At 44.6% G+C, this 12122-nt stretch overlaps 1 long non-coding RNA gene across 2 annotated transcripts in view; it reads left to right on the top strand.

The window, feature by feature from the left end:
- The first annotated feature begins 103 nt into the window (after nucleotides 1-103).
- The window catches only part of LOC121012818 (uncharacterized), a 48577-nt gene continuing 36558 nt past the window's right edge, over nucleotides 104-12122 (top strand). For both annotated transcript variants that reach the window (XR_005782332.1, XR_005782331.1), the window contains exons 1-2: nucleotides 104-216; nucleotides 10088-10166. This is a non-coding gene — a long non-coding RNA (uncharacterized LOC121012818). The remainder of the gene's footprint in view (nucleotides 217-10087; nucleotides 10167-12122) is intronic.

Below are 12122 nucleotides of genomic sequence, written 5' to 3'. Positions count from 1 at the left end.
CCTAGATCGGAAGTGATTTCAGATTCTCTTCATGTAATCGCCTGCTTCCACCATGCAGCTTCATAATTAAAATAAGAAACTTATTTATAAAGCCGGTGGCGGAGCTGAGCGAGGGCTGTGAGGAGGTGCTCCTCGGTGATGCTGACTCTAAACCATGTCGGCCAGCCTGGAAGGAGGGGCAGGGACCTCTCGGATGGGAGGGATCCCTCCTGTCAGGTGAGAGCTGGAGGGAGTGTGGGGGGACGACTGGCTCCCCAGTCCGAGTGCGTAAAGAGAGGCCAGACTCTTACGGGAATTGTGACAAGTCCCGCTTTGGGTAGATGGCTGGCTCCAAGGATTTGGGCGAGCGCTGGCAGGTGCCAGGACCGGCAGAGGGAAGTGACTGCCCGGTGGAGGAAGGCTTGAGCACAGGGGGCTTACGGCAGGAGGAGCGGGCGCGCGGCAGGGAGGAGGGATGAAGAGGCCGAGTAGGAGGAGGTGGTGAGGACGGAGGGCGGGACCTTTCCCCGTGACCCCTCGGATCTTCAGTGTTGTTGGCAAACATCACAAAATGCGTGGTGCGGTTGGGTTTCTTGTCCAAACCAGTGACGTGGCCGTGTGGCCGCAAGAGGTGGGCGCCCACCCGTATCTGGGAAACACCAACGTCCCCACTGCAAGGCTTGTTTGGCATGATGTGGTCACGTTAAATCTGGCGAACAGTTCATCAGTTTATATCGGGTTTATTTACTGTTCTTGTATTTCCAAAGGCAGGAAGGGACCTACTAGAGACCTTTCTCTCTGCGTCAGTACCAGAAATCTGCGCGTCTCGTGAACACCTTAATTGTTATCTGACAGATACTATGAAGCTGCCAATGGATGTTGTTTCCCCCTTTTTTCTGGCTTCTGGGAAGTTTAAAAAGAAATGTATTCTTCGGGGATATTGTGGAGGATATTTTCTTCACTGACTTTATCTTTCTATATGTGTTTTTTGTCTTAACCCCATTCACATATACGCATGTGTATTATCTTCTATTCTATACTCATTGCTAGGAGCGTTCCCAAATCCTCTTTTAGATAATGTGGTTATTAATACACAACACCAATGAGGGCATTTTTGTCTCTCCTGGAAGTTTTTAGTAAAAGAAATGGTCTTCGAGCTTTGAAGTCAGATCCGTTTTTTCATCTCTTCTCGACTGCTGTCTCTTGAGTCCTGCTTTTGCAAAAGACTTTTTTCACCCCGATTATTATTAAGATGTTCACTTATATTTTCCTCTACTACCCACCTCAAAAATATTTAGATCTTTATCTGGCATTTATTTTTATGTATACCGTGATACGAAGACTTAATTTTTTTCCCCTAAATATATAGCCAAGAGTTATTTGTTACATTGTTCTCCCACTAACTCGAAATGCTTGGTTTATCAAATACTACTTTCCGGGGGCGCCTGGGTGGCGCAGTCGGTTAAGCGTCCGACTTCAGCCAGGTCACGATCTCGCGGTCCGTGAGTTCGAGCCCCGCGTCGGGCTCTGGGCTGATGGCTCAGAGCCTGGAGCCTGTTTCCGATTCTGTGTCTCCCTCTCTCTCTGCCCCTCCCCCGTTCATGCTCTGTCTCTCTCTGTCCCAAAAATAAAAAAAATAAAAACGTTGAAAAAAAAAAAGAAAAACCAAATACTACTTTCCGTATAAACAGAGGTCTATTATCAATCTATTTGTCTCTTTACAACAGTATCTTATCTCTTTCATTTACTGTAACTTAATAGGATCCTTTAATATCAGATGGCTCAAGTCCCTCCCCCATCGTCCTTTTTCAACATTTCTTGGCCATTTTCCCATGTTTACTCTTCCAGATGAAATTCAGAATCAACCTCTTGAGCTCCAAAACAATCTCATAGAGATTTTGATTGGCATTCCATTGAATTTGACATTTAATTTGGAGAGAGGTGACATCTTCACAGTATTGAATTTTCCCATCCAGGAACATAGTCACTTCCCATTTATTTGGGCTTTCTTTCACGTTTTTAGAAAGGTTATCTCTCTATCTTCACATTTCTTGTTAAGGTTATTTCTGCAAATATTCAATTATGGACCAATTTTCGACTCAGGGAAGAAGTGACAAAGATAGTAAGGAGTCAAGTTCTCCTTGGCCAAGGGATTCCTGTTATGCAGCCATATTCACCTGCAGAGACTTGACGTACCTTTTCCTAGCAATCAGCCCACATACAACACTGAAAATACTAGAAACAGTTGGCGAGTTAAGTAAATTATAAAAAAAAGAAAGAAAGAAGGTCATACATATCCCTCAAGAAGACGAAGATCTGAGGCTCTCTACTAGGCTCTCAAAAAGACCTGTTTGGACCAAAAGAAAATTTCTCTCTACCTCACAGAAGATTTAAAGGGTAGAATTTAGCCTCCTTCCGTATTGTCATCCTCCCCAACACTGCTCTTTCCGTAATCCTTGGGAGATAATATCAATCATAAATCATCCATCCAGTCTACTGATTTCTCATTTCCTTACAACGGTTCTGTTTTCTACTGTGCTGCAGCCACTCACTGGCACGGTCATACCCTTCCTTGATTTAGGCATTCGTAATAACTGCGACCCTCCAGAATCACAGCATCAAACATGCTACCTCCAGTCTTTTCAGCCTGTTCACACAGGCTAACTCCAGGACTTCCGGTCCGTCGATCCTAACACATTTTCACCGTCCACTGTCCACGGACCCTTTCGTGCCTCATTTTCCGTCACGTGTGGCTTAGATTCCGTGGTCAGCCACAACCGCTTCCTCACGTGGGTGCCCTCAACTTTCTCTTTTATTGTTCTTTTTTGGCACAAGCCCACCCCTGATCCAGTTTGACTTGCCCCCCACCCCGTGCATGAAAATGTGGCTGGAGACAAACCACACAACTGTGCTGAGCGGGCTGGCTTCGGCTTCATGACCACAAACCACAAATAAGTTCTCAGAGCTTCCTGGCAGCCATCCTTCATCTCCCACTCTCCAGGACCATTTCCCTACCTCCTCCTTTGTCTGAAAATCTCCGACACCTCCTCCCAATTCCCATTCTCAGATCACGATCTTGCTTTCTAAGTCACTGAGAAAATGGAACCCCTTACAAGAGGCCTCTACCGGATCCCATCACATACGCACACGTTCACCTGCACCCCGACCCACCCCCTCGGCCTTCTCTTGGGTCCCGCTGATGAATTCCGGCTCCTCCCTGAAGTCAGCCCCTCACGTGCGCCCTGGACCCCATCCTTTCTTGCCCACCCAAGGCTGTCACTCAGCATTTCCCCTCTTTCTCTCCTGCTTTATCCATGTTCTGGATCATTCCCATCAGCACACGGACATGTTCTTATTTCTCTCATTGGGGGAAATTATAAAAAAAAATTGTCTTGATCCCCTGGCGCCTCCAACTATCACCCCAGTTTTTTGCTTCCCCTTACAGAAGAGTTACTTGAGACAGGGGTTCATACTGCTGCCTCAGTTTCTCTTCCAGTTCCCATGCGAAGGCATTCCCATCAGGCTTTCATCCCACCTCACACAAAACTGCAGTGACCTCCGGTGGAAATTCGGGGTCCTCATGTTTCCAGCAGCTGCACTTGACAGTGGTCACCCCGGCTTTGAGTGCCCCAGACTCAGGCCCGGCCACCTGCTTGTGTGCCTGCGGCAAACACGCTTATCAGCGTCAGGGCTTTACCCCCACCTCTTCAGGCTGATGATCCCGACTCCGCCCAACGTGCAGGCATGTGACCACCCTGAATTTCTGATGCCCTTATCTGATCTTTTTTTCTTCACAGCACTTACCACTTGGGTGTGTCCTACGTAATCAGATATTGGCTGTTTATTGTCTCAAAGCCAGGCTCCGCCAGGGCGAGGGTTCTGGCCCGAGCAGCGTTGGGCCCATAATGAGCTACACCGATCTTTGTGGTTAAGGCCTTCATATACTTCCAGGCATGTCCCACCACACAGCCGCCGGCCTGGCCTGGAAACTTCGTGGCTCGTGGCTGTTCTCCCTTCAAGTCCTTCCTCCACTGGCGCCTGGTGAGCTCTGCCCTTCCAGCCCCTTCTGTGCTACACTTCATCTCTTCAGTCCTTATTCGCTAACATACTGCCCACTGATTTTGCATATTGCCACCTCTTCCACTAGAATGGAAGTTCCTTGAGAACATACCTTTCACCCGTCTCTTTCACTCCCCTATCCCCAGCACCCGAACAGTGCCTGGCATATGTCTTTGGAAGTACTTACTTAGAGAGCATCCTTTATAAAGTTCTCTGTCACGAGTATGGACGGGAGGACAGTCCGGCACTAGCCGGGTGCACTAGGTCTGGCTTGCACACCCCCCTGATTGCTCGGTGGCCCTCGTTCACCTTTGGCTGCTTGGCCTCCAAGCCCCATGCCGTGACCAGCCTCGGCCAATACCACAGCCTGTCCTGGAGGCCACAGGGACGCCCTTTCTCAGTCCCAGGTTTCCCGTGGCGTGTGGCCTCTCTGCTTTCTGAGCCTCAGCCAAACTCAGAGGCCACCTCGCCCACTCTGGGATTTGTCTTCCAGTTGAATGCATGATGATGTCAAACACAGTGTCTGTGATAGTCTAGGCAGTCCCCTGAACCCACTCATTCCTTCATTCTTCAAATATAAATATATATTAAATATACGCCACATTCTCAGCCCTGTTCTCGGCCAGTGAGATATAATAGATAAAGTTCTTGCCATTAAGATGCTCGAATTCTGATAAGGAGACAGATAATAAATAAATACAGCCTATGGCAGGTAATGATAATTGCCATGAAGATAAATAAAGCAGGGTAAGGACAATAAGGGATTCTGGGTCTGGGGGTGGGGTGATGTGGAGAGTGCATTTGCATGTAGGGTGATCAGAGAGGCCTCTCCTAGTGGGTGACACTGGACTGAGCCACACAGATTTCAGGAGGGAAGGATGCCCCTGGAGGAGATAATGGAGAATGCAAAGGCCCTGAGGCACACACCCAAAGTTGCGGACTGAGATTCACACTTGCTAGTTATCCCAAGTACATTAAAATAAAGGAAACATACTGTGGGTGCGTCCCTGGCTTCTCCTTCACAAATCTTTGCCCCTGAATATTGGCCTATTGTTCTGACAACAATAAGACCGTTGGAAAAAAAAAAAAAAAAAAAAGGAAAGAGTTGCCTGGAGATCTCTGGTCTGCTGTGGCTCACTCTGGAAGGAGCCCCGGGGCCTGCCTCGAGGAATCAAATCGCTGACTTCTCTAAGAGAGCTAGACTCCAGCGGTATTTCTGCCAAAAAAAAAAAAAAAAAATCCCAGAAACACATCCATCCTGAGTATCAGAGCCCAGAAATTAATCATCTCACTCCGCAGCTCTGGCAAGAGACCAGATTTCCTGGAATTCAAGGCATCTGAAGCATTTCATTGTGGCAGTAACAGCAGCAGCCACGGGTGATAACAATCTAGAAGGATTGAGTTTTTCAAAGAGGCTATCTTTGGTTTCTTTTTAAGATGCAAAGAGGTCCAATTTAAGACTGATAATTTCCTTCCTGCTTCAGAAATTTCTCTGGCTAATCGGTGGGTGTATTTTAGTCTCCGTAAAAGAAACCTCTCCTTTGGGAGTTAGGGGTAGCAGAGAAGAGTGGTAGCCAACGGGCTTCGGCTGAAAGATTCACGAGAGCATTTTTGTCACATCTAATAACCTGCAGTTTTCAGACAGTGCTTAGGACGGGGCCCCAGAGCTGGGGAAACTCAGCATATGCCCCTGGAAAGAACAGGGGAGCCAGGAAATTAGAAGTACCCCGCAGCGTTTGGATTGGCTCCAGGTTTTGTTTCTTTGAACTTCCTAAATTGCCAAGTATTATGTATGATAAGTGAGTCCATGTCTGACAAGTCTTGGTATTCTAAATCCTAATGATCTTACCAACTCCATACATTTTTCTGTCTGGAATACATAAAGCCTTAGACGCCAATCCAGTTTTCCGCTTTAAAATGGTGAGAATCATCAGCTCCCAGTTATGAAAGGTGTTCCGGGAGACTGGAACCGATGACAGCTGTCCACAAGGGGCCAAGCCGTGCCTTCCTTTAGGTGGCAAAGTAGGTCTCTAGTTATGATGTTAGTTTCTTCTCTAGACATCAGCCTTCCAGAAATGGAGTGATTAGATCCGCAGCGCTCCCACTTCATAACCCAGCTAAGGGGAGCAGGCAGGTCATTTTTATCTAGCACGTACTTGACCGGAAGCAAACGGAGTGTGTTAAGGCGTTGAAGGGTAGCTGGGATTCTGTCACTTCTGTGAGAAGTTTCACCCGGAGCATCGTGGAGACTGCTGTTATGGGATGAACCATGTCTTGCGAGAGCCGTCTTGGATGAAAACCAGAAAGCGATAGTGATGTTCATCACGTTCATACCTCGAGGAAGCTGGAGCGAGTTCAGATCACATGGCAAGTGTCCGTGTCCCAAAAGGCCTTGACCATTGAGATTTGTTCAAGACCGAGCAGAGCAGAGCCCAATCAAATCCGCCCAGAGCTCGTGGGCCAACATGCAAAGAGGAGAGACTGCAGGCAGTGGGCCAATTAACTAGAACATGTGAGAAACTGTGAGGACTCACTCGGGGCAGTGACTGCGGAAATGAGAGGAGAGAAGGGACAAGAACCGGTCGGCGACTGGAAGTGGAAGGTGAGGAAGAGAAAAAGCAACCACAGGGAGCTCCGAGGTTCTCAATTTGAATGACGAAGGCTGAAATCAAGACAGGAAAACACTGCAGAATTTGAAGGCAGCGCAGTTGTAATGTCGCCGCGTCAAGTTCGAAAGGCCCGTAGCTTATCCACAAGGAAATGAATGTAGCATTTAGAGAGCAGGTGTCGAGAAGTAGATTTTAAATCACGGCCGAACCCACTGAAGAAAAGACAATACTTAATGAGGGAATGTGGTATAAGGAGAAGGCCGAGGGTAGCCCTTGAGGGGCTCTCAGCCTGGGCGGGGGGGCAGTGGTGAGGAGGAAGAAGGAGAGGGAGGAGCGGTGAGGGTAGGCGAACCAGAGACCTAGAGCACTATAGCACAAGCCAAGGGAGGAGAAATGGCATACATCACAGAGTTGGATACAGTGAAGACTCCAAAGAGGGAAAAGATCTGCCTCTTGGGAGGTCATTGCATGGAGACCAGTGAGAAATAGTCACGGGAAGCCTGGCAGCGATGGTCTCATGGGCACGTAGCAGAGGACCAGGGACAGGATGCTGTGAGTCCTTGAATATGCAGAGCGAGGGGGCACGTCTCACTCCAGACCTTTGCTTCACTCTTCCATGGTCTGCGCTGCTGTCTCCCAGGTATCCCCCTGGCTTCCTTGGCTCACTCCCTCGCTTCCTCTGGGTCTCAGTTTGAAGGTCCCCTTCTCGTTGAAGCCGCTTCTGACCACCTTACCCGATGCTGCAACTGACAGCCCCCTCCATTCCCATCGATACACACACATATATCCTGGGCGTTACCTTTTCTTTGTCCATAGGACTTATCACCTTCTAACAATACCGTATCACTTGCTTATTTACAGTATTTATTTTTTATTGTCAATCGTCCCCCCCCACCACCACCACCACTCGAATGGAAACATCTTTTAAGGGCAGAAAATCTTACTTATTTTGTACACTGATGGGTTCCCTGAACCCAGAATAGCGTCTGGCCTACAGACACTACTGCTTAAATTTTCACTGTAAGGTAAGAAACAGGTCACGAGCGAAGGTGAGGATAAGGGAGGGATTGATGGGGATTTGAGGAGGAAGGAGAAAGAATGAAATTATAGGCTTGGAACAAGGTTGGAATGAGTGTGCCTGGGGCTTGTAGATGCCTGCCTGGGGTCTCAAGGGACCACTTGAGCTTCAGAGTCATGAATTGAGAGTGAGCTCCGCTGGTGTGGCGTCGTGTTTTTCTTCAGCTGTACTCACCCCTCCCTCCTTCCATTCCTTTAACCTTCATTCCTTACTCATCATTTCACTTCTGTAAGGACCGCTGCATACGACAGGCTTAACAAATGTTTGCTCTTTGGAGCTGAGGTCTTCAGTCCTTCAGGAAAGGACTTAGAGGAAAACCCGACGGGCAAAGGCAGCGGATCTGAGATTCCCAAGTGGGCTCAGAGGTCAAGCAGGCGGCGCTTTTGAGATCCTTTCCTCCGTGCCTCTCCTTTATCCTGTCCTTTATGGCGACAGATGTGATGTTGGAGAGGGGGTGAGGAGGAAAGAATGGAAGGGACCTTAATGATTATCTCCCCCAAACTGAGCAAAACCAAATGCCTGTGTTAGTCCCCGAGTGGTGGCGAAAGGCTCCATCAGCTACCCAGACTTGGAGTGGCCTCTTCTCAGGGGCCCTCGGGCCCACACCTCCAACCAGTAACAAGCCCAGTTTACGTGGCCTTCTGCAAAACTCGAGTCGTTTTCTTCTCCATCTCATCTGTTGGTTACCTTCGGCATTTGTCATATGGATGATAATAATAATTCCGACTACTTATTGAGTACTTATTATATGCCAGTCACCAGTTCAAGGGCTTTATATTTATTCATTGATTGAATCCTCAGAAGAAACCCATTTTACAGACGATGAACTTGAGGCACCTGAATTTCTGCAATACTCTATCAGTCTCTCTGAACCCAGTCTAATCCATCCTTCGTTTCTCTACCAGAGTGAGTCTCCTTCAACATCTATTTAAAATATGCATTGCGAGGCCCCTGGGTGGTTCAGTCGGTTAAGTGTCCGACTTCGGCTCAGGTTGTGATCGCTCGGTTCGTGAGTTCAAGCCCCGTGTCCGGCTCTGTGCTGACAGCTCAGAGCCTGGGGGCTGCTTCAGATTCTGTGTCTCCCTCTCTCTCTTCCTGTCCCCCACTTGCACTCTGTCTCTGTCTCTTTCTCTCTCTCTCTCTCAAAAATAAACAAAATTAATTAAATAAATAAATAAATAGTAAAATAAATATGCACTGAAGCGATGTCAACAAAATGGTGGCGTACAAAGCCCTGGGCCCTCCTTCCCCCCAACAGACACACTAGTTCAGCAACAACCCACAGACAGATTTCCTTTGTGAGAAATCCAGAAACTAACTGAAAGTCTCTGGCACCCTGGATGAGTATGAAAGCAGGCTCACTGAAGCCGGTAGGGAGGCTTAAAACATCTCACAAGAAATCTCTGCCTGTGGCTCAACACCATATGACCAGGAAGAGCTGGTCCCCCTTGTTCCCAGCTTCATCCAGGGGAGGAAAGGGTTGGTTTGTGTGTCCAGCATCCCAACTTTTCAACTCTCAGCTTCCCTCTACAAAATGAAAAACTCAGAATCCCTGGCTAAGCTGATTAATGGGGATCTTCTCTTGTGAAGGCAGTCTGTAAAGGTTGGAAAAGATGCCTGCTTTGTCTAACGAGCAGACACCAACCCAAAAATCCAAGGAAAATAAAGAATCAGTCAAATATGTTCCAAACAAAGGAACAAGATACATGTCCGGAAACCAACCCTAATAAAGTGGAATTATATGATTTACCTGATAGGGAATTCAAAATAACTGTCATAAAGATGCTCATCGAGGTCAAGAGACCAATGTGAGAATCTCAAAAAAGAGACAGAAGATATATATTTTTTTAAATACCTAGGAGAAATCATGGAGCTGAAGAGAACCAAACTGACCTGAAAAATTTACTAGTGGTGTTCAAAAACAGACTAGCTCAGGCCGAAGAAAAGATCAGGAAACTCAAAGACAGGTCATTGGAAATAATTCAGTCAGAGGAGCAAAAATAAAAAAGAATGAAGAAAACTTAAGGGACTCATGAGATGCCATCAAGTGGGCCAATATACAAATTATAGGCGTTCCAGAAAGAGAAGACAGACAAAGGAAGAAAGTTCATTTAAAGAATTAATGGCTGGAGCCACTGGTTGGCTCAGTTGGTTAAGTGTCTGACTTTGGCTCCATCATGACCTCATGGTTCATGAGTTGGAGTTCTGTGCTGACAGCTCAAAGCCTGGAGCCTGCTCTGGATCTGTGTGTCCCTCTCTCTCAGCCCCTCCCCTGCTCACTCTCTGTCTCTTTCTCTTTCAAAAATAAATAAATAAATAAATAAACATTAAAAATTTTTTGTTTGTTTGTTTGTTTTTTAAGGAACAATGGCTAAATACTTTTCAAATCTGGAGAAGTGAATGTACATCCAGATCCCGGAAATGGAAATTTGTTGATAAAGGTAAATATGTAGACAAATGCAGAATGCTGAGTTACTATAATAGTGTGACTATATCACTTTTCATTCTATCATAAAAGTAAAGGACAAAAGTATTCTAAATAACTATAACTAAACTGCATTAAGTTAAACAACATGAATAAAAATAAACTGTGACAACAATAACATAACGTGTGTTTGTGGGACTGTGTTAAAGTGTAGAGTTTTTGTGTGTAATTGAACTTGAGTTGTTACCTGCTAAAAAGTAACTGTTATCATTATAAGATATTTTATGTAAGCCCCATGGTAACCACACATAAAAATTACCTATTGAAGTTACACAAAAGAAAAATAGAAAAGAATCAAGGGATATCAATACTAAAAAAGCAACAAAACACAAAGGAAGACAGCAAGAGAAGAAAAGACAGACAAGACTAACAAAACAATAAAATGGCAATAGTAAATCCCTCCTATCAATAATTACTTTAAATTTTAGTGGATTAAACTCCCCCATCAATGAATAAAAAAATGATATGCTGTCTACTAGAAACTCACTGTAGATTTAAGGACACACATGGGCTTAAATGAAAGAATAGAAAAAGATATTCTGTGCAAATGGCCAACAAACGAGAGCAGGGATGGCCATACTTGTATTAAAAAAGTATCCAGTAGGTCAAAAACTGTCACAAGAGACAAAGAAAGATATTATATAATGATAAAAGGGTCAATCCACTAGGGAGATATTTGCAATTATAAGTTTATAGGTCCCCAACATTAAAGCACCTAAATGTATAAAACAAATATTGACGGAATCGAAGGGAGAAATAGACAAAAATACAATTATAGTAAAAAAGTCAATACTTTCCTTTCAATAATGGATAGAATATTCAAACAGAAGATCAATAAAGACACATAGGACTTGAATTACACTGCAGACTAAGTGGGCCCAACAGACATATACAGAACATCTAACACAAGAGCAGCAAAATACATATTCTTAAGCACACACAGATCTTTCTCCAGGATAGATCACATGTTATGTCACAGAACAAGTCTTAACAACTTACGAAGATTGAAATCATACAAAATATTTTTTTTCTGAACACAGTAGAATGAAAGTAGAAATCAATAGCAGAAGGAAAATTGGGAAATACGCAAATATTTGGAAAATAAGCAACACATTCTTGAAAACCCATTTGGTAAAAAAACAAAAAAAATTAGAAAATAAAATTAGAAAATACCTCAAGACAAATGAAAATGAAAACACAACATACCAAAACTTATAGGATGCAGTGAAAGCAGTCCTAAAAAGGACGTTCATACTGACAAATATATACATTAAAAAAAGAAAGATCTCAAATCGCCAACTTAACCTGATACTTTAAGCAGCTAAAAAAAAGAAGGACGAACAAAGTGCAAAGTTAGCAGAAGGAAGGAAATGAGACGTATTAGAATAGAAATAAACCAAACCAAACAACACCAAGAGCTAGTGTTTCAAAAATATTAACAAAATTTACAAGCCTTTAGCTAGATTAACCAAGAAAAAAGAGAAAGCACTCAAATAAATAACATTAGAAATGAAAGAAGGGACATGACAATCGATGAACTAGAAATGAAAAGGATCATAAAAGACTATGATGAACAAATACATGCCAAAAAACCTGGATAACCTAGGGAAAAAAAAAAAAATGAACAAATTCCTACAAACACAAAACCTACCAGGACTAAAATCATGGATGAATAGAACATCAGACTTATAACTAGTATGGAGGTTGAATCAGTAATCAAAAACCTCCCATAAAGAAAAGTCCAGGACCAGATAACTTCAAAGGTTCAAAGGTGAATACTACCAAACCCCAAACACCAAACAAACAAACAAAAAAAAAAAGAAAGAAAGAGAAAGAAAGAAAGAAAGAAAGAAAGAAAGAAAGAAAGATTTACCACTCTTTCTACAGGGCCAGCATTACGCTGATATCACAG

Source organism: Herpailurus yagouaroundi, unplaced genomic scaffold (assembly GCF_014898765.1).
Source record: "Herpailurus yagouaroundi ecotype Mexico unplaced genomic scaffold, PumYag 197, whole genome shotgun sequence".
NCBI classification, from domain to species: domain Eukaryota; kingdom Metazoa; phylum Chordata; class Mammalia; order Carnivora; family Felidae; genus Herpailurus; species Herpailurus yagouaroundi.
This window is presented reverse-complemented; position numbering and strand designations above follow the sequence as displayed.